At 32.3% G+C, this 24,252-nt stretch overlaps 2 protein-coding genes across 4 annotated transcripts in view; one reads left to right on the forward strand and one right to left on the reverse strand.

The window, feature by feature from the left end:
- Positions 1 to 24,252, reverse strand: part of norpA (no receptor potential A) — an 82,490-nt gene that overhangs the window by 55,481 nt on the left and 2,757 nt on the right. Inside the window, exon 1 of one of the 3 annotated variants that reach the window (XM_089697633.1) lies at positions 1,407 to 1,502. The exons of the other annotated variants lie outside the window; for them this stretch is intronic. The gene's annotated coding sequence lies outside the window, so the exon portion shown is untranslated. Of the gene's footprint in view, positions 1 to 1,406; positions 1,503 to 24,252 lie in introns of those variants that run through there. 3 annotated transcript variants of the gene reach the window in all.
- Positions 1 to 24,252, forward strand: part of LOC149487325 (chymotrypsin-1-like) — a 51,948-nt gene that overhangs the window by 14,030 nt on the left and 13,666 nt on the right. The gene's annotated exons all lie outside the window — the stretch shown is intronic.

The raw sequence follows: 24,252 nt of genomic DNA on the forward strand, positions 1-24,252 counted from the left end.
ATTTACCTGGGATGTGCTTAAAAATATATATGCCTATTTTAAACCTTTTAGCAAGTTGAATAATGTGTTAATACAATAAATGAATGCGAAGAAAAGCTATGATATGAATCTAAATCGTTATACGTTTTCCCTCCTGAACTGTCACAAAATTGGCTTGTTTCATTTATCGTTTTGTATGGAGATAAATGATTTTTTTATAACTAACAAAACAAAGTAACTGCCCCAGCAGACGTTGATCTGCCCTATTGCCTTTTTTCCGTGTTTTCTCTCCATAAAAGGCTTCCTTTTATCACAGACTAATAATAATATACTACGTCTTTTATATAATGGTGACCGTACAAATACATTTGAATTAAATTAAATATGAAAATATCCATGCAAAAGAGTTATCTCTGTAACGATCCAACACAACCCTTAATTAAAATGGATTTAACCCCGGTGGGTATACAAAAACACGGGATATTCAAAACTTGCCAATTATTTTAGCTATCAACACACGCGAAGCTACAATATTTACTAAATTATACGAATGTTTGTAAGGAATAATCTACGAAACTACTAAACAGATTCATCCACAAATTAACACATTATCCTCTATATAAATTCTCTATTGGCTATGAAACTTTATCAAGAGCAAGCTGGTAGGTAATGAATAAATTGGCTATAACCGTTTTAAAGTTGTTAAGTCAACTATGTAAAGCACAAGAGAATCCATAATTATATGCACTAAGGTATTTCATATGCAGCTACGTCGGAGAATATTCTAACACTTTGAAATTTATAGTACGACACTTCACTAGATGATTTTCCGCTTAATTTTCTTTTAAATTGACTTTTTTGCGTCGTTGTAATATGTTTATAATGCGTATGATTGTGTTTTAATTGGAAAAGGGAATTGTTAAAAACAGTGTAACGGTACATTTCAGGAAAGTTCATTTATTTTAATTAATACTTCGTGGCCCATAATAATGAATACTAAATAAATAAATAAATAAATATTATAGGACATTATTACACAAATCGACCTAGTCCCACAGTAAGCTCAATTAAGGCTTGTGTTGTGAGTACTAGGCGACGATAAATATAATATTTAATAAATAAATATATAGATAATAACACCCAGACCCAAGAACAAATAATTGAGTTCATCACACAAATAACTATTTGCCGTGACCGGGGATCGAACCTGGGACCGTCGGCTCAGTAGGCAGTTACTTTACCACTGCGCCAACCGCGTCGTCAATACTGTACGATATATTTTACATGATTATAATAATCTGGAAGATTTTATACTAAATGTTGTGTATATTTCAAAAGGAAGCAACTTCTCAAAATAAAACACTAATGGGATAGAAGGATAAAATATAGTTACCGAAGAAAATACACAAAAATAGAATTATTCTTACCTCTTAATTACTAGAAATAAAACCTAACCTAACTTTACATTTAAGTGAAGACCAGAAAATATTTTAATTAAAATCTACAAAAAATCTACAACACAACTGCACTTCACAAAGAAAATATTTAAACTAGCTCAAAAGGGAACCTTACGGGATTGTAATCTTATTTTCTAAACGGCATTACGAAGCCCTAATGGGATTAAAAGTTAATCCACTTTCCACTTGCTGGTATCACGACATAACACTGTTCGAGCATTTTCAGTTTGTGATTTTATAGTTTTCTAATTAGAACGGAAAACTATATGGTTAAAAGACCCCATGGTCGCTTGCAGTCTAACCAGAGACTATAAAATATGTGCAGTGCTTTTGGCTAGTTGAACATAACTACGGTACGAATAATACTATAGGTACGAATTAAGGGTATGGAAGTAATGCGCGGTTAGTTCATAGATGGATTCCCGGTTGGAGTATTATCAGCTGGGTATTCGTAGCTGTTAACCGTAAAAAATTCCGGTTATTATTGGAAAAAAGTTGTTAATCAATTTCTATAATTTGCAAGTCTTCAATTGAGGAAGAATGAATCACCAACAGTACCATAGTAGTCGATTGAGACTAGACAGTTCCCGTAGGTTCAATAAGAAACAGGAAATAAGTTATTATCACATTGTGTGTAAACATCATAACCACGTTTTCATTTCAAAGAACCTACACGTGTAAACTCAATTCTGAATTGAGAATATTCCTTTCCTTTCACAACGACCAACGAAAACCCACAAGTACAATGGTTCTATTTAAAGTACCCGGTATGTTGTCAACAATTGTCGAAATCTTTCACAATATTACTTCCGAATAAAATGCTTCAATGATTATTTTTCTGGGAGGGACCATTTAACGCCAAGTCGAACCTTAAAAGATTATAATATAATAGGAAATAAATATTAATATATCATCTAACAGGAAAAATACTATGTACGACGTAATATAAAATATAACATCACTAGATTTCCGCCCGCGGCTTCGCCCGCGTTTTCAAAGGAAAACCCGCATAGTTCCCGTTCCCGTGGGATTTCCGGGATAAAACCTATCCTATGTGTTAATCCAAGTTACCCTCTATATGTGTGCTAAATTTCATTGTAATCGGTTCAGTAGTTTTTACGTGAAAGAGTAACAAACATCCATACATCCATACATCCATACATCCATACATCCATACAAACTTTCACATTTATAATATTAATAGGATATATAAAAGTGAAGTAAAATATACTTGGTTTAACATTTTCGTAACTTCTCAGTGCTAGTCTGACCCAAATATTTCTGGAGCAATTTTCGTTCGGAAATCAACTATGCTAGAGCTACTTTAAAATGTAACGCTAGAAATGGAATTGCTATAGACTCGGTTTGTTTGGTTGATTAATTATTACAAAGGCTCACTGAATGGCCAATTAAACTTGTTCAATTGAGCAAACCAAATACCAAATACAGATGAACTAAATCAATTCCCTCTACGTATCCAGATAATTCCTGCCATTGTTCGACCCACATCTCGGTTAATAGCCATTCTACTAAATTACGTCATATTTCGTGAACTGAGATGAAAATCCTTGGACGGCTGAACGAATTCAGCTGATGTTAATTCCACATTAATCTGGCTCAAATTTGAATAGGGTTTAGCAACATTTCTAACGTAATTAACAATATCACAAGGTACAACGGTTGTTACTTTCGGCTATTTAAGTACTTTGATGTAATTTTATAAGGCTCAATGTTATGCTATTATTTTAGAACTAATATTTGATAGAGGCTTGGATGTTGAGACAAACATGATGATACATTCAACAGTTAGTATCTATTTACTTTTCTGCATAGGTTATAATAGATTTCAGATCCAGCTCTTCTTGTGATTTGAAGATATTTTATCAATCCTCAAGTACCAATGGGCATATCTTTGCAAAGAGTACGAAGTAAGCAATAAAATAACAATATTTAAAATATTTCTAGCGATCCACACCCCGTTCATTGTTAAATAGATGACATGCTGTGCCAATCATGTGGAAATTAACGCTGAAAGTCAACTCGAAGTCGTAAAATTCTATCAACCGAGTTCACAGTTACGAAGCTGATAGCTCACATCATTCCGAACTGTTTACTGAAGCACATTGTATATAAATTAAGCCTCTATAAGGTTTGGTTTAGAATAATTCGTGCGCCCAGCGACCTAGTTTCTGCGGGTTTTGTGGTCCATTTTGTCACATTTAATGGATTTTCGCTTCGGGCAAAAGTAAATGGGCAAACTTTCAGACTAGCTTTATTGTCTATGGTAACAGCCCTCTCTAGATTAGATTCTGTTGAACTGATGATGTGATAGAAGCCGTGCCCATGCCTTTGATTGCGTAGGAGTAGAAAAGACGGGGTATTTTCCGCTCCACATATTCCAAAGACACTACTTTTTTAACATAACTAGTGTTCATATTCGTAGGATTTACAATGTTTTCTTAATTTTCTAAAGATGAAATATTTATAAGAAGGAATATTACAACGTATAGTATACGTCGAAATAGATATACCAAGCATGTAGATACCTATAGAAAATTCTATATTGCCTGGGGATTTGAATTTCCGTATTTACATTGGAAGTAGGGCATGCAGAACCGGATCCGGTTCCAAGTTTATGAAACCCGGTTCCAAATCGAGCTCAGAACCGGGTAGAACCGGGTTACCCGGTTCTTTTATAATACTTCGGAAAAAATACGAAATTAAACAAAAGTAACTGTAAAAGTACCTGATAGGCCTTTTATTTTACGCGGCTTGTGTCTTATTTCATTAAATTAATAAATAAATAAATAAAATAAATAAATAATAAAGAAGCAAAATTTCAATACTTCTCTTTATTTATCAGTCTTATAAAAGTACCTTGGCCCTTAGTCAAACGTCAGTATCGCCAAGGAATAGAAATTGCTAACGCTAATTATTGACATAAGCTCATGATATTTTGGTAATGGTTCGGTCACACTACCAACGACGATGACGACCACGACCAAAATTCAAATCTTGCCAAAATTTATTCAAAATAAAATATTTAAATCTCCCGTCATTACGGTACTCGGAAAAAAATTAATTCGAGGTCAATTAATAAAAAAAATAGTTTTTTTTGGGATTTTCGCCGAGACGGTAAGTTTATCATACAATCACCTGGAACCAAAATTGTACATCATAAAATTATCTATTAAAAAGGTTAAATACATTTTTTCCTAGGAGCTACCGTTTCTATGAAAAACCTATTTTTTTATCCATTGATCTCGAAAAAATTTTTTTAATTGTGTTTTGCACAATTTATTTAATTTCGACTGGATGAAAATTTTGTTCGTGGTCGTCGTCGTCGTTGGTAGTGTGACCGAAACCTTAGGTAAAACATCATACGCTTATGTCAATTTGTATCGATAGCGTATTCTATTCCTTAGCGTTTTGACGGTTGTCTCGGCGCTCTTGTTATCATAATATCACATAAAAACATGAAAAGTACCCAGCTGTTTGAGTCCCATGCGAATGTCGAAATTTGCGAAAATTTTCAGCATTTACGGCTGTATCTTTTGATGCGTTGGCTTGTGAGTTCGACTTTTTCACATAAAAGGGACCGAAGACTTGAGTATTCGATATAAATTTCAGCTTGATATCAAACACAAAAACATGGATCATTATATGAATCAGTAAAATTAACAGCTTTTCAAATTCACGAGAAATCTAATAAAAATATTTCTGTAGCTTAATTTTTGTCATTTTCGAAGCCTAATTTTTTTTGGTAATACAACCGTAGGAAACTTACAGCATCTAAGGTTAGACAACCAATCGGGGCCACGCTTGAGGCGTGGCACGAAAATTCGCGATGCACGTGAGTCTGACGTTGCCAGATACAATAAATTTGGTAAAATAATGCAGCAAAATATAAATAATACTTTATATTTTAATATTTTGGTCGGAACCGGGAGAACCGGGTTTCATACTATTCAGACCCGGTTCTCAAGATCTTCAAAAAACCCGGGTTTACCCGGGTTTTTCGGAACCGGGTAAACCCGGGTGCATGCCCTAATTGGAAGCGTTCAAACGCAAAGTGAGCATGAATAACCTTTTAAATGTACTTTATCGGCTGCGATAGGAATACTATTGAATTGCTATTGAATGTCAAAGACCAAAAAAATAAAATTTAGGACAAAGGAAGCAACGTGTAGTATTTACACGCGTTCATTCCTTTCGTTTTAAAAGTGTGAAAATGTGAATAAAAAAAAACATCTTTTTTAGTGTGGTCTGGTGAATGGTGATATGGTCCGAAACACTTCCTACTATATAGGATTCGATTCACACACACAAACAGCTACATTGGAAATAGAAATACTCATAAAATGAAAATAAAATATAAATGTCGCGTCATGGCATTACCGTCACGTCATGGGGTAAGGCGACGATAGTATCTTCAAATCTTGCTAAAGAAGATTCACATCTGAGACTGATCTCTTTTATCATAACTTTTTTTAACCAAAAATCGCTTCGAATCCTAATGTATTAGCCGATTAAACTAGCACATATTTACAAACCGCGGAACACTTTGGTTCTGGCCGTGACATGGCTGCGTGTGCGCCGGTGTAAACAACGTCATAGCGTATGAGCCACATCATGTGTACCTATGTTACATGTGTGAATACGTAATGTTTTGATACACGAGAAAATGTTACAAATACGTTAAGTGTAATTCGTTCAATATTGTTATCCCCTATGGCCCTATAGTATTTCAAAGTGTATCGTATTTTTTCCTCATTGTTATTTCATTGTTTCATGAAAAAAGGATATTGATATTTTGTTTTATGTAAAAGGTACCCTGAAGAGTTTATTTATTACCGTAATTCAGAAAAGACTGCGGTAAAGTTTGTGTTAAAAAAATTCACCTTATTTTCATTAAACTTAGAACTCATATCTGAAAATTATACTTAATGTGTACTAGGAATTATTTGCTTAATTTTACGACAAGTTACAATAGGTATGGAAATAAGACAGATAACATACCAACATTCGTTAATAAATAAATACGTTAAATATTTAATAGATTGCACATATAAAAAAAAAATTCAGCTCCTAGACTACATATACACACACAGAGATCAAGGTAGTTTAACCATAACACTATTTTATAACATACTGAGCAACGAAGTTACATAGTACGGGATTCAATTTAGTTTTATTCAGCTTGAAAGCAAATTTTATAGCCGATAGGGTTCCGTGCCAAATACACGCACATTTGATATAACGATCTAGTACAAGATAATAAGTTTGATAGTTTAAAAATATAATAAGGCTCTGCTTTTACACGGAGCGTATAGCGATTTTATAGTAATAGTGTCTTATTAAAATAATAATGTTATTTTTACCAAATTTTCGAGTAAAGTATTTTTTTACTCCTCTGAACTAAACTTGACTGCTAAAATTGAACATATTAATAACAGGTCAACCCGGGACAAAAAAAATCATACAGGTAACATATTCGATAAAATTCAACAACCATCCATTGAACATAACAACGCAATTCAATAAATCGAATACACTAAAATAACCATTAAACCTAGAACTTTAGATATGCTACATAGATATACACTATCAACCATCGACCATAAATAACAAATCTCATTTATAAATTCAATTATCATTACTCACTATGCACGCTCCTTCATATTTAATAGCCCATATATTTATATTTTAAGAACTTCGGTTTAAAATCTTTAATAGATCAAACTGATAGGAATAACGTAATAAATAGCATATACAAGGTGTGTCATAATGAATGGTAAGCCTGGGTAACTGGAGATAGGACGTTGTGGCGGTTCTGGAAATTATATGTTGTTTGGTAAATGTCCTTCAGTTTTTGAGATAATTCAACACATCCTACTAAATGTTATAAATGCGAAAGTTGGTATGTTTGCTTGTTGTAAGAGTACCTTCACGAAAAACTACCGAATCGATTTTCATAGTTTTTATCCCAAATATCCGTATATAAAAACTTACTAGGTGGGGTACGGGAACTATACGGGTATTTACTTTGACTCGGGCGAAGCTGCAAATAAAAACTAGTCTCGTATAAGCATCTCATGCACGAACACGAAACAAGCTGGCACAGCACGATTCGTATAATCCGGCCATTTATCAATGATCCAATATAGCGCGATTCTGTCTTCTCGAGCCGTGGCGAATAAATTTCACGCCTCTACAATCTATTATACATATAGAATGAGGATAATTTAAGGAAACATTTGCTATGCTATGGTTTTGGCATTCAAAATTACTTTTTTTGGTATTTAATCGGCAAAGCATTCAGCTTTTTATGTACCTAGATAATTTTTTTGGTTTGGAGGAAAATTAAGCCATCAGTGTCTTTTTGATTAGGCCTGTAGACTCTAATTGTATTTTATTGGGAATCATATCAAGAATATTGAAAACAATTCATTTGTCCTATTGTTGATAGTATAGGATTAAGAAATTGACCGATAATTTGTTACTCTATATTGTAATTTGTATTGCCATGCAAATATACATATTGTAATCCCTGCAGCCTTTATACGGATTTAATAAAACAAAAATAAACTAGAATATAAACCTATTTATTTTCGAACAGAACGGAGTTTGTTAAAACATTTTCCAGTGGAGTTTCGTTTAATACCGGTAATGCAATATCGCCAGTGGCACGGATCTTAATCTATTTATCACTGTTTCAATATGAGGATAGATCTAGAATCTAGATGATCTAGATCCTACTGGATTTGAATTCTATCTCTAAATTACATAAACGGCTAGAATGTTTTATTATATTTAATGGGTCTATTTTTCTAGACGACGTTCATCCATGTAATAAGTTTCTGCGTGATTTAGGGTCCTTGAAGTATTATCTCCAATATGAGATTACAGAGAAAACATTCGAGAAGAAATATGAAGTTGGAAAAATATTTCTCAGATTTTATTAATTCTACTTGAAATTAATTGAAAATGGCTGAGAGCGATATCTTCTAGACAACTCAATTTAAAGTTTGTACCTACATGTGCCATTTGTATGTGCCGTATTAAGTGAATTTCCAAAGAAAATACGACATTATATTAAAACATGAAACACTACCTATTGTCCTATATCATAATCTTCTTATATATAGAAATGAATCGCAAAATGTGTTGGTAAGCGCATAACTCGAGAACGGCTTAACCGATTTCGATAATTATTTTTTTATTATATTCCTTGAAGTACGAGGATGGTTTTTATGTAGAGAAAACGTAAATATGTACCACGGGCGAAGCCGGGGCGGACCGCTAGTAATTTTATAATATTACAGGACATCTCATTTCGCATAAAGTACAAAGACTAAGTACGCTACTTCAAAACAAATTAAACACCCCATTTTACGGACAATTAAAGCAGAAGTTGAAGAAACTTTCAAGTACTCCCATCATACTTACCAGAAAATAGTCCCCAATATGAAATTGACACCATACAAATTGGTAGCAAATGAGCGAATCTCGATAAGGGCCCATTGTCCCCTCGTTGAGACCCTTGGCCCATTTCCATTGTCAAGCCCATCACGAGCAATATTATGGTTAAATTTCATCACTCTTATATTCTTAGTAAGTATGTAGTTGAAATGAGATTTGGTTGCTATAGGAACGGATGGCTGATGTGCTCCAAAGACCATAAAAGTTCGGGAATTTTTGATGTGGAAAGGTAAACGTGAAAAGTACCTCTCCAGTAAATAGTAATAAGGTTGAATATACTTCGGACTCATCGTATTCAAAACGGCGAGATTATCTGCCAGATCAGATAATCGTATACTAACGTACCTATATCCATTATTCAGCTCTCTAACATTTTTACGCATTTTTTACCTTTTAGGATTCGCAATTCCTTGGAATTGAATTAGCCGATATGATAGGGTATGTATTCAATAAGGCATGAATAGTTGCAGTTAACAATATCAATCTTATTCAAAGGTAAGCAATCTAAACAATGATCAGTTCTTGATGACTGCTCAGTCATTTAGTTATTAGTTCGCCGTAATATATGACATGACTGCTACCCTACAGGTTGTACACTTTTAGACTTATTGGTTTAGCTTATAAGTAAAATTATACAGAAATTTAATGATTTTAGTTGCTGTATTTGATAGTGTTAATATATTACCAACAGCCTACTAGAACTACCCCAGTTGTTCCCTTCTTCAGTGTTCGTTCTAAAATAATTGAAACATAAAACTACTGCAACAAAATTCCACTACACGTTAAGTAATTAAAAACTTTCCGCGGGAATTTTTTCATTGCGTTTAATTAACAAGAAACAATTGCATCGTGCAATTAAATTATCATAATTCTCTTGACATTAACTGCATAAAACACGCAACTTTAATCTATTGTTTTATTATTTTTAAGAAATGTTTAAAGCGCTTAATTTTGTGTTTTAAAAAATTAATTTATGAAAATAATTTATCTTCTCATCCTTGAGTAAAAAGTTTAATGATCCTTAATATTGTCTTTTGAATTATATGAAGGTTTTTTTGCTATACTTTGCTTTCTCCGTGTAATTTCAAGGACTTTAGACGAAATGTTTTGCTCGTTAAACACTGAAATAGTACAACTTCACTAAACTTCTTCTAACTCTTTGTATGAACTATAAACTAAACGGAAACAAATGCTATAATATCAGATAAAAGCTTCACAAAGCGCAATTTAAAAAAAAAAATGTGTGTATCAAGCACACGTGTCTGAAGTGAAACTTTTTCGACTAGATTAAAAAATACAAAAACCATCGCCTTAAGAAGTTTCATTTCAAAATTGTAATCAAAAGTAATTTATTAAATACAAAGAAAAAGTACCTATAGCACGACATCAAAGTTATTTCAAAACCGCGATTATAATTTGACAAAAACCCCGGTCGACATCCTATGAATACAGAACCAAGAATCCTTAAAAAGGGAAATAATTGAGGTGGAATATGAAATGTTTCGTGTCTATACACTTGGGAGTAAATACAAAACAAACAAGAGGGTCGAACTTTGATCGTGGGTGGGTCGTGATTTTTTAATGACCTCTAAAGGACGGATTTATAAATAGACAGATTTATAAACTTAAAGGGCAGGTTTATAAATACTATTAGTTTTAGTCGTGTAATATGATTACTGAGGCAGATATAAATTTTCAGGTAATACATAGTACCTGTATATATGGTATATAAGTTTAATAAGAATTCTAATATTCGAAATTTTTAAAGGAATAAAAAGAAATCGTTCATGAGACGGATTTGAGCACACGACCTACACCGAAACAACGAAGTTTATACTAGTAAACAAATCATTTGGTTGTACCCAATTGTACCTGCATTTTATTGGAATTTGGCTCCTATTTCATTGGTTTCATTCATTGCATAATATGGTATAATTACATTGTTTTAATTTAGTTTAGCATCAACAACCTACAGATTAGTTTCAATATATCACAGTATAGTGTATACTAACAACATAATATGATCAAATTTTAACATTTGACAGCCCTACATGCAAATATTGTCCAGTTGGGCTACAGCAAAGTTTGTTTATACTTAATTCAGCATATTTTGTGTTTGGCTCCTAGGAGTCCGTTTGAATAAGTTATCATGAATGCTGATTTTATATGCTAATTTCATGTATGAAAACGGCACTGGCTTTAAACTTGGCAACAGTTTTTTTTTATCTATTCTAAGTAAGTAAGTATATCGTTTAAATTGATTAAAAAGCAGTTGAAAACACCTTTTTTAAAAGGTTAATTTTTTTTCTCTTATCTACGAAATTTTAAGGAAATATAAATTAAAAAAACAAGCAATGTACAGAAATAGACCAAAACATTTATTTCCGTAGAAAATGCCTTTTCGAATCAGCCTCGAGCAGAAATGGGTCAACCTATATACAAAGGAATGTGCTTTATCAATAAATGTATTGGAACTGTCCCTTTGTATAAAAATATGTATATTAAACTAGATTTCCGCCCGCGGCTTCGCCCGCGTTTCAAAGGAAAACCCGCATAGTTCCCGTTCCCGTGGGATTTCCGGGATAAAACCTATCCTATGTGTTAATCCAAGTTACCCTCTATATGTGTGCTAAATTTCATTGTAATCGGTTCAGTAGTTTTTACGTGAAAGAGTAACAAACATCCATACATCCATACATCCTTACAAACTTTCGCCTTTATAATATAGATATATTAGATATTTCATATTAGATTGTGATATCGATTTATTTATAAGAATAGTAAAAATATGGTTTACATCTCAGATAAACTTTACACACCTGAATCTATAAAAGTGTATATAATTTTAAATGTCTATGTTATTATGAAACAAACTTATATTTAAAATGTATTGTAAAAATAATTAATATAATATATTATATGCACGCCACATAGTTTAGTTTGCCAAAAATACACACTTGTTATCGTAATAATAACAAGATCTTATAAAAATAAAACCATGTTAGTTTGACTGTTATTACGCGAAACTTTGCCTTCATTTCGTATACTTACAAAAGCAAAATTAAAATAATAAACAGCACGTTACAAATTGATAACCTTCACTGTTTTAGTAAAATCGTCTGAGTCATTCATAAAATGTATCTTGTTTTACCTAAACATGGTTAGAACTTTGTTTTATGATTCCCAGAACAATATGCGTTAAATCATAAATGTTTACATGCTGGCAAACTCTGTAATACCGTAAACATGTGACGTTAGGAGCTAGAATGTAGTTGCTCGGATTCACCATGTCTGATGTGGTAAAGACTGCTATGATATTCGCCAGTTACGGGTTTTTAGAGGCAGATTTACGCACCGTAAGGATCTTATATTAACGTTGTAGGTATTATTAGTAATAATGGGAGTGCATCGTTTTCGTTTTAAGGACGGCAAGAAGCAAGTAGAAGGGAAATAATAAAGAGATTATCGGTTGATCGGTATACTAGGAATGATTTCAATTCTGTAAGATGTCTATAAATGACAAATTGAGGTAAGTACATGAAATGTAATAGCACATAATGAGCATTAATCAAAACAAACAGATTCGGTTAATGATAAAAGTACTGAGTTTATTTACAACTAGCCTCATGTTCTAGAATTTCCACAACAATGCACGCATCTCAATATTCCAGGAGCTTCCTTCGCTTGCTAGTAAATATTTTCAATGAGAACCATGCAGCTTTCACGACGCTATAAAACGTTCTGCATTCTGTTGGAAAATCACGTAAAACTATAAACTATGAATGCGCTATAACTTTGTTATTATAATATTTGAACACCGTAACAGAAAAGGAACATATTTGTATACAATTATCATAAGAAATGATAAGTCAAGAGGCGTATTCATAACGGAACTTTTTTGGAAATACCCGCGTTGTTATGTTTTATTCAAAATGTCTATAGAAACTTGAGTTTATAGCGTATCTGGCTGACCTTAGTTTTGTATGTGAATAGAATTAGAAATGGTGCCTTAACGCTATAGGATTTGAATCCTTATCCTATTTTCATAAGGAAACGAGTAGAACTATCTTATACATTTATACAATACTAGCTTTCCGCCCGCGGCTTCGCCCGCTTTGTCTAAAACCTAATAAATTATATACTAAAACCTTCCTCTTGAATCACTCTATCTATTAAAGAAAACCGCATCAAAATCTAAAATCAAAATTTAAAGATTTAAGCATACAAAGGGACATAGGGACAGAGAAAGCGACTTTGTTTTATAGTATGTAGTGATGAAGTGATTAATGCATTGTAATTTGTACTCTTTTTATTCAATTTTTACGCTCAGAGGTCGGCTACTGACTTGACAGGACTAAGCGTACCTATATCTAAATGGAGTATAATCGATTATTTGATTAAGCATAAAATTGACATTTCACCGTTATCCTTATGGTACGGGAGCTATTAACGTTAAAAAAAAAGTCATTTTAGTATAGTTGGTTTTTTGATATACTGTTCCTCTTGCTATTTCGGTTAGAGTTCGGGCTGTCTGGCTGGTCGCAGTGGTTGCGTTTTTTAGTGCGCATCTTATCTGCACAGGATAATTTCCTTAATTTTAAGTCATTTTTTAACGCGTAATTTTTAATATTTTGCCTTTAGATAGATCCATCAGACATAATTTTTTTATTGCAAGAGGTTTTTATCGTTGTTAAATAGGTGCCAGACGCAATTTTTTATTTCGTTTTTATAAAAAATTAAAATTATTTTAGAATGTCTGTAAATTTCATATTATGTTCTTCAAACATAATATAATCTAAAATTAATTAGCCAGACGCTAATTCGATTGTTAAGTATTAAATATGTACAAATAAAAACGTAGTGAAAGTAGGTAAATACATATAACAATTTGGTGATTGTGTATATGGAGAGATAGTTTAAAGTGCAAGAGAGATAGAAAGGGTCGGCCGCGAAAATTAAATAACAATAAAAATTACTTTTTTTTTCGAAAATATACGATACATAGAAATTGAATTGTTCCTACTCTAGGATTCCCTGTGTTGTGGGAACAAGTACCTTCCATTGGTACATTTTATTCCTTAGGCTAAAAAATAAACTATTAGGGTGCATCAACAATCTTCTATACAAAACAATTTTTTTTATAACTAACTAGCGACCCGCCTGGCCCTGGCTTCGCACGGTTGCAATGCTGATACTAAATACACTACAGAAAAACTGTGAACGTTGAATATAAAAACATAGCGGCCCGCTCCGGCTTCGCACGGGTATAAAATATATATAGCCGGGCGGCCGGCCGGTACCGCCGCAAACGCTACGTCCCGCAATTTTTAAATCTGTAATATCTTCGAAAATATTCACTTAAATCATACGGTGTAAAGGGCCATATAGATCTATATTAAATGAACAATGTATTCAAGGTCTTTAATTGGTTAAGGATTAATGCTGTACCTATTGGTTAAAATCGCTTCGAAAATTAGCCATTATTATTTGTCGTAAAAAGTAAATGACAAAAAAAAGTTATTGTGGGTTATCCATAAGAGATAGACATATACCATCACGGACTTTTCTGTAGACCTTTTCAATGTGTACTATTATAGTTAGTACATTATTTTGATAAAACTCGTAGGGTTCAGCCTGCGTTTGCACTGTATGTGGAAAAAATGTAATTATTTACGACATCACATTAGAAACCTCAAAAATAACAGTACTTTTCCACTATTTAATGGGTGTTATTATACATATAAACCTTCCTCTTGAATCACTCTACCTATTAAAAAAACCGCATCAAAATCCGTTGCGTAGTTTCAAAGATTTAAAGGGACATAGGGACAGAGAAAGCGACTTTGTTTTATACCATGTAGTGATGATGATAACAATATTAATTCATTAATCTTAATATATATACATAAATCTCGTGTCATAATGTTTGTCCTCAATGGACTCCTAAACCACTTAACCGATTATAATAAAATTCGCACACCATGTGCAGTTCGATCCAACTTGAGAGATAGGATAGTTTAAACATGTAGGTACCACGGGCGAAGCCGGGGCGGACCGCTAGTATACTAGCTATATAAATTCATGCTAACTACTTTAGTTAAATTCAATACAAACTTAAACATGCGAGTGTGTACTGTGTGTGTGTTCACGTGTGTGTGTCTTGTGTGGTGTGGTGTGTGTGTGTTGTGTGTGTGTATGTGTGTACATCATTATTGAAACTAATTTTCTAGTTGCTTACAGATGATGGAATATTGGAAAACAATAACAATTCCTTAGACGATAACATAAATAATTCTGACAGTGTGAGGGAAGATGATGATGATTATGAAGATGGCTTTTTAAATTTAACAATGTAATTGTTTAACCTTCATTGATATAGATTTTATTCTATTTTCAATGTATGGTAACTTTAATATTTTATTTTTCACTTTTATGTTTTTTTTTTTCATTTTAGCTTTTATTTATAAGAACAAGTGTAAATAATATTGTATTCTTGCAATTATTTCCTGTCGCATAATTAAAATACACTAGCTGATGAGCTGCATTGCTTCATTACTTTTTTTTATTTATACACATTATTTAATACTTAACAATCGAATTAGCGTCTGGCTAATTAATTTTAGATTATATTATGTTTGAAGAACATAATATGAAATTTACAGACATTCTAAAATAATTTGAATTTTTTATAAAAACGAAATAAAAAATTGCGTCTGGCACCTATTTAACAACGAAAAAAACGTCTTGCAATAAAAAAACTGTGTCTGATGGATCTATCTAAAGGCAAAATATTAAAAATTACGCGTTAAAAAATGACTTAAAATTAAGGAAATTATCCTGTACAGATAAGATGCGCACTACTAAACGCAACCACTGCGACCAGCCAGACAGCCCGGACTCTAACCGAAATAGCAAGAGGAACAGTATATCAAAGAACCAACTATACTAAAATTCTCACTTGTCAACGTCGGTAGCTCCTATACGATTATTTATTTCACATAAAATAATATAAACAAGTGATGAAATAGTAGACCAAAGGAATATCACGATTTTCCCTACCTAATGCCATTGTTTGAAGTGTCAGTCATTTTGGCCTTTCTAACCGACTTAAAATAAGGTTAACTATTCGATTGTAGTTTTTGTTTGTTGTGTTTTTGACAACTGAAGTGTTTGCTTCAGATATTTTTTCTGTTCATTTTTTTCTGGATTTTTCGGTCTTATTCCAGGGTAATTTTTTTTTAATTTCTATAAACCCATCCATTAATACCATTTTTCATAAAGATGCTAATTATTATCCACTCATAATAATTATGATTGTGAATAAAGTTTTGTCTACTTTTCATATAATTTTCTAACGACTAAAATAGATTTTATTTATAGTTACTAATGACCCTCTATTTATGGCGCCCGAGGGTGTCTGCTCAGTGCTCAATCACACTTTGAATTAGCTTAATGGATAAATTAATCTAAAAATTATATTTCCAAGAAAATAGAGCACATTTATAAAAAAAAATAATTCCTACCTTCGAACTTTTTCATAGCATTTATTTATTTTATTTCAAGAAGTTTTCGTGTTGATATTAAAGTTAAAACTCCCAAATGTACCCTACGGCTATTTACCTAGTATAATTTTACAGTACAGAAAATTTCTGTATCTAATTTCCAGCGTTGATGATAATAATTACGCCGATGATGCAATTAATAAAATACTGGCGCTATTAAATTCAAAATTACATTTTAAATTAACAGAAATAGATAAGGAGTTATCTAGTGAACTGTAAATCTAGATATTTTTAACTGTCTACCTTTAGGTCTTACCCCATCTAGGATCTGAACCGTGAAGGGGTTGTGCCCAAGGGTGAAACAGGGCGTAAATGTGCGTAATTATAGATGAGGGCTGGTTTACGCAGATAAAAGTGGTAATATTTTATGTTGCTAACTTTATGCCAAATAAAATAATGTGTAATAGGCTTTGCTTGGCGTTTTCACGCGCGAACAAAACATTTATGAAGTAAAGGTAAGTGGTAAGGTCAGGTAAGTGATTTTTTTTTTATTCCGTGGAGTTATTCAAAACGCGCGAAATCCAAAAAAATATCAAAAAATCTATTCAAACTTAAAATATTAAATTGTAATTGTACATTCAGAATGGACATCACCTTTTAAGAGTAAAATTGAGAACATTATCGAAGAAATGAAAGCACCAGAAAATTTTAGAACTAAAAGTTTGTAACTGTGGTAAAATTTATCCGTTGGCCGAGTTTCCAACAGTTGCTTGGATGTTTTACAATTTAAATACCCATTTAGTCCTCTGGCAGTTCTGTTGGTCTTAGCGAGATGATATATAAGCCTATAGCCTTCCTCGATGAATGGGCTATCTAACACCTAAATAATTTTTCAAATCGGACCAGTAGTTCCCGAGATTAGCGCGTTCAAACAAACAAACAAGCTTCAGCTTTATAATATTAGTATGGAAGTATAGATTGTATGAGAGTATATCATATAGAATCTATATATAGAATCTGGAAATCTTTACACCATAAATAAAAATCCATAATTCATAGAATAACAAAAATAATTCAAAGACAATATTTTAAATGCGGAAGATAAATATTCTTGGGTAGGGAAGTAATTATTATAGCAGGAGAGAAAACTAAATCTTAAATCTTTTAAATTTTAGTATTACGTGAATTATCTTGCTGGAAGCTGTTTTTGACAGAGCTAAGCCTATTTAAATGCAAAAGTAAATGAATTGCTGGTGACGCTGGAGTGTTGTTTTTAATTGTGAAGTTTACCGGATCCAAGTTGCGGTATTTAGTTCAGGATCCATCGCCCATTTTTGCAAGTGATTACTATCAAGCTAATTTTCCGTGAGTAGCTTTATTTTGATGAGACGACCAATAATTTCATGTACGAAACTCGATTGTGGTAGCTAACAGATGGTTCTCAAATATTTATTACGCAATTTGTAGGACAATATGTCTGTTGAATTATATAAATATTAACTAAGTGAAAACAAAAAAAATCAGCTGGTAATCATGTATGATGACCTCGTATCGATACACATTGGAAAGAGGGGACTCTTTGATCAAACCATAGATTTTGTAGGACAAATTTAGATAATTATCTTGAGATTGAACAAAAAAAAATTCAGTTTTAGTAATAATTAATATTTGAGAAACATCAAATCAAAAAATTGTATCCTTGTTACCTCTGTTAGCTATAGTTCATTGAATAAAAAGTTCTAGAGTGCGTGAGTTAGTAACGTAAGATGTTTCTTCGGAAATATGTCAAGAGTCCCTAGGTAATAAACATACTAAAACCCCGGGACACTAGGAGGAGCCCCGGAGTGGGGGGAGGGGGGAAATGGGTCCATTTTTTCATTTTTCGCTTAAATCTCAAAAACAGTACATGTTAGAGAAAAACTTTCAAGTAAAAGTTGAAAGGCCATAAAATTATCTACAAGTTGTACCTAAATCATTTTTTCCTATATCCTACCGTTTCTGAGTTATACGCAGTAAAAAATGAATTTGGCTCAAACAATTTCCCCATACTACACATCAATCGATCAAAAAATATTTCTTTCTTCCAAAAAACTCAAATGTGCAACTTGTGACCGGTACTGATAGATTGCTCTTAATTAGGTCTATAATTGGTTAAATTAACACATTCCTCCATGGAAGCCTTTAGGAGGAATCGATTGTCAAAATATTATATTAGGGCAGTTTGAGTTACTGAACTTGATCTTTTTATTTTTTTCTTCCAAAAAACTCAAAAGTGCACCTTGTGACCGGTCCAGATAGATTGCTCATAATTAGGTCTATCATTGATAAAAATACCAGATTCCACCACGGAGGCGTTTACGGGGAATTGAATTTTATCAGGGTAGTTACGATACTTGAACTTTTTATTTTTTTTCTTCCAAAAAACTCAAAAGTGCAACTTGTGACCAGTACAGATATATTGCTCTTTGCCCGTTTTGTTCTTTAGTTCGTATTAATATACTCCTAATTAGCTTATCTTTAATTTTATGTAAACAAATCTTACAAAACACACACATTAAACTAAACTTTGTTCACTCCAACAAGACAATATCAATATTGGAATTCTCTTCACATAAAGTAATTAAGTTACCAATATTATCATATTTTATATCTAACTATTTTCTTATTATTCTTACGCATATATACAAATTATATTTTTATAATATATTATTATACATAATAAGTAATCAAACAAAAGTTATAAATATGCACATTATATATCCCAATTTTCACATACTTCTTACAAAATTTTTAACAAAATTATTAAGTAAAAAATTTATATTAAATATTAACGTTAATCACTTGTACCACACAACATCATGCGATACTAGAATATGGCCTACCGTATCCTTTCTGATTAATTTTAATATTCTGCAGCTAATGAGAGGGTACTTCTTAAACTTATTGTTCTTTGGTTCGTATTTTAGTCTTTATAATGTGAAACAAATAATCCTTGTCCGTTCTTTATATTTCATGCATACAAAGCTTAACAAAGTTATACTTATTCCTTATATATTTAAAACTAAGCTAAATCTCCTGCTCAAATTCGCAAAAAATAACAATGTGTGATTTTATACAAACATGTGTGCTTAATGATTTAGATAATAACATGAATCCAAGTGCAGTATACAGTGACCCGGAATCTTGTTGCAGCAAAATACGTAAGAATTCATATTTAAAAATATTAACGCAAAACATTCGTAGTTTGAGTGCTAACTGGGATAATTTGCTTCTATTGTTGTCGAGATTTAATTTTGTATTTGATATTATAGTTTTAACAGAGTGTTGGTTGTCTTGTAATAATATAATTCCTACCTTGATTGGTTTTAAATCGTTTGCAAATACAAAGTATTTAAATCAGAATGATGGTTTAACTATTTATGTACGTGAAAATGTTATGTCTGTACTTCTTGAAGAACCGGATTTTTCTGAGGCAAATTGTTTAGTACTAAAGATTGGGAGTGATACAGCTCTTATAGCCATTTATCGTTCCCCGAGTTTTAAAAATATTCAAAATTTTATTAATTCTTTGCATTCGATCGTAAATAAACTATCCATGTATCCAAATATTATAATTACAGGCGATATAAATATAGACATAAAATCATCAAACACAGATCATTTATCAAGTGAGTATCTCAATTGTATAGCTATGTCTGGACTTTTACCAGCACATTTATTGCCAACCCGATCAAACAACTGTTTAGACCATGTTATGGTTAAAAGTAAAGAGTTATATCATACTTTTATTATTGATTCTTTAGTCACCGATCATAACCCAGTAGTTTTTTGCTTGCACTATTCTTCTAAAAATAGGCCAAAAAACGAACTTAAATCTATAACGACAACCGACTCTGATGCCTTGAGTAATTATTTTGATAAATTAGATTTTACTCAATTATATACAATAACGGATCCTAACATAGCCGCGTCTTATTTCACTAATCTTATTTCTCAGGGTATACAACAGTCTACAACTACGAAACAAATTTCTTGCCGCAAAAAAATTATCAAACCATGGATTACTCCTGGTTTACTTCGCTGCATTAGACTTAGGGATAAACTACAAAAAAAATTTAAAAAAGCGCCTAATAATCTTATCTTATCTATAACTTATAAACGTTACCGTAACTTTTGTAACGCATTGTTAAAAAAAGTAAAAAGAAATTATGAACGGACACTTATAATAAACTCAAGTAATAACAATAAATCACTTTGGAATTGCATAAAAAAATTTACTCACATGAATACTCGAAATCAAAATGGCTGTGACTTACTTAATAATTCTGAAAATGCGGTTGAAACGCTAAATAGCATCAACTATTATTTTGCTAATATTGGTAAGGAACTTGCAGAAAAGAATTCACATAATACATCTGATGCGACTCTTCCTTCCTCGTCCAATTTTTTAAATTCTTTTTGTTTCTATGAAACCGACGAGATAGAAATAAACAATCTGATAGTCTCTCTTCGAAGTGATTGTGCAGTTGGATGGGACAACATCCCAGCCAATATAGTTAAACAATATAGACCTATATTTGTTAAGCCCCTTGTGTACATTTTTAATTTGTGCTTGTCTTCTGGGACTTTCCCCAATACTTTTAAAAAAGCCATTATCCATCCAATATATAAGGCGGGAGATAGAGGTTCTATGAATAATTATCGCCCTATATCGATACTCCCATGCCTCTCAAAGATATTTGAAAAAATAATGAATACACGTTTGGTTGCTTACTTTGAGAAGCACTGTATTTTATCACCCAATCAATTTGGCTTTCGCAGATCGAGATCAACGACGGATGCACTACACAATCTTATCGATCACGTTGTGGCTAATCTTGATATAAATAGAAGATGTGTTGCCGTCTTTCTCGATCTCGCGAAAGCTTTTGATACGGTATCGATGCCCCTGCTATTAAACAAACTAAATTATGTCGGGATAAGAGGTAAACCATTTGAATTGTTCAAAAGTTACTTAACCGATAGAACACAAATTGTTAAACTAAACGGCTTAATTAGTACTGAACAAACGCTTTCTTTTGGTATTCCGCAGGGAAGTATTTTAGGTCCAACGCTTTTCTTACTGTACATGAATGACTTGACAAATCTATCTCTTGACAACGGCAAAATAATAGCTTATGCAGACGATACGGTTTTAATATTTGATGGTCGAACGTGGGAGGAAGCTTTTTCACATTCACAGTCTGGTTTAAATATCGTAAGTAATTGGCTGCTATCTAATTCGTTGACTCTAAATTCTGATAAAACCAAATACTTAACTTTTGGCATAAACAAAAATTCTATAAGACATTCAAGTAACTTAACACTTAAAGCTCATTTCTGCCCTGATAAACTATCTTGTACATGTATAACTCTTCAAAATGTTGATTCCATTAAGTATCTAGGTGTTATTGTTGATTGCTATCTAAATTTTAATAAACATGCAACACTTCTGGCTGCCCGCATTCGTAAATTGATAATTATTTTTAAAAATCTCCGTCACATCATGAACTTTAACCTCATTAAACGGATATACTTTACATTATGCCAGTCCTTAATAAATTATGGAATATCTGCTTGGGGTGGCATGGCTAAGAGTTACATGCTTACCATTGAGAGAGCACAAAGATCAGTTTTAAAAGTCATGACCTTTAGGCCAATTGATTATCCGACCAAAGATTTATATAAAAAATGCCAAGTCCTAACAGTGCGACAATTGTTTTTGCTGCAACTTATTTTAAAAAAACACCAGGAACTTGAATTTGAATTAAACAGCACTGATAAACGTAGATCCTACATGGTATGTGAGGTTAAACGTTCTCAACACTATTTTCCTATGAAGTTTTATGCTAGATTAGGAGATTATATTTACAATAAAGCAAATAAAATCTTAAACATATATTCTATGAATAACTATAAATGTAAAAAAACAGTCACAGATTGGTTACAGGAGTTGTCTTATGAATCCACCGAAAACTTACTAAAGATAAAACTATAAATTTTGTTTCACATATAAATATTATAAAATATATATAATTTGTTTAATATTTAATCAATTACATACTAAATTTATTAAAATTATAAATCAATATTTGTTTATTTTACCTATTTTTTGTATTTTTATTTATTCTCTTATTTATTTATAAGTTACCTATTTGATATATTTACTTTATTTTGACACACATATACACACACCCTCACACGCCTACACACACACACACACACATTACTCATAAACTTAAAATTTTATATTTATTTATTTAATAATCATATTTGTATAATATGCTTGCACATTCCATTTATATAACTAGCTCACTTCAAGTTTTTTGTTTTATTAAAGTTCAAATGACTTAGGGAGAAGCTGGTGCCTGTATACACAGGCTAGTTCTTCGAACTAAGCCTAAAACGGGTGCCACTTATACTTTTTACTTGTGAACAAAACTATAATGAATATGTCCATGTCTATGTATATGAAAGAATAAGAAATAAAATTAGGTCTATAATTGGTAAAATAAACACATCCCTCCATGGAAGCCTTTAGGAGGAATCGATTGTCAAAATATTATATTAGGGTAGTTTGAGTTACTGAACTTGATCTTTTTATTTTTTTCTTCCAAAAAACTCAAAAGTGCAACTTGTGACCGGTACTGATAGATTGCTCTTAACTAGGTCTATGATTGGTAAAATAAACACATTCCTCCATGGAAGCCTTTAGGAGGAATTGATTGTCAAAATATTATATTAGGGTAGTTTGAGTTACTGAACTTGATCTTTTTATTTTTTTCTTCCAAAAAACTCAAAAGTGCAACTTGTGACCGATACAGATAGTAGACAGTACGATACTTGAACTTTTTAACTAGCTAACCTAATAAAATTCAATTCCCCGTAAACGCCTCCATGATGGAATCTGGTAATTTTATCAATGATAGACCTAATTATGAGCAATCTATCTGTAATGGTCACAAGTTGCACTTTTGAGTTTTTTGGAAGAAAAAAAATAAAAAGTTCAAGTATCGTAACTACCCTGATAAAATTCAATTCCCCGTAAACGCCTCCGTGGTGGAATCTGGTATTTTTATCAATGATAGACCTAATTATGAGCAATCTATCTGGACCGGTCACAAGGTGCACTTTTGAGTTTTTTGGAAGAAAAAAATAAAAAGATCAAGTTCAGTAACTCAAACTGCCCTAATATAATATTTTGACAATCGATTCCTCCTAAAGGCTTCCATGGAGGAATGTGTTTATTTAACCAATTATAGACCTAATTAAGAGCAATCTATCAGTACCGGTCACAAGTTGCACATTTGAGTTTTTTGGAAGAAAGAAATATTTTTTGATCGATTGATGTGTAGTATGGGGAAATTGTTTGAGCCAAATTCATTTTTTACTGCGTATAACTCAGAAACGGTAGGATATAGGAAAAAATGATTTAGGTACAACTTGTAGATAATTTTATGGCCTTTCAACTTTTCCTTGAAAGTTTTTCTCTAACATGTACTGTTTTTGAGATTTAAGCGAAAAATGAAAAAATGGACCCATTTCCCCCCTCCCCCCACTCCGGGGCTCCTCCTAGTGTCCCGGGGTTTTAGTATGTTTATTACCTAGGGACTCTTGACATATTTCCGAAGAAACATCTTACGTTACTAACTCACGCACTCTAGACCTCCCTTGGAGGGACTCATTCGATGGACTACTACCACAATCGAGAGTTTCGTATAGGAAATTATTGGGCGTCTCATCAAAATAAAGCTACTCACGGAAAATGAGCTTGATAGTAATCACTTGCAAAA

The sequence above is a fragment of the Colias philodice genome, chromosome 7 (genome assembly GCF_061535455.1).
Source record: "Colias philodice isolate Cphi_HAF_F1 chromosome 7, ilColPhil1 Martin Lab GWU primary, whole genome shotgun sequence".
Classification (NCBI taxonomy): domain Eukaryota; kingdom Metazoa; phylum Arthropoda; class Insecta; order Lepidoptera; family Pieridae; genus Colias; species Colias philodice.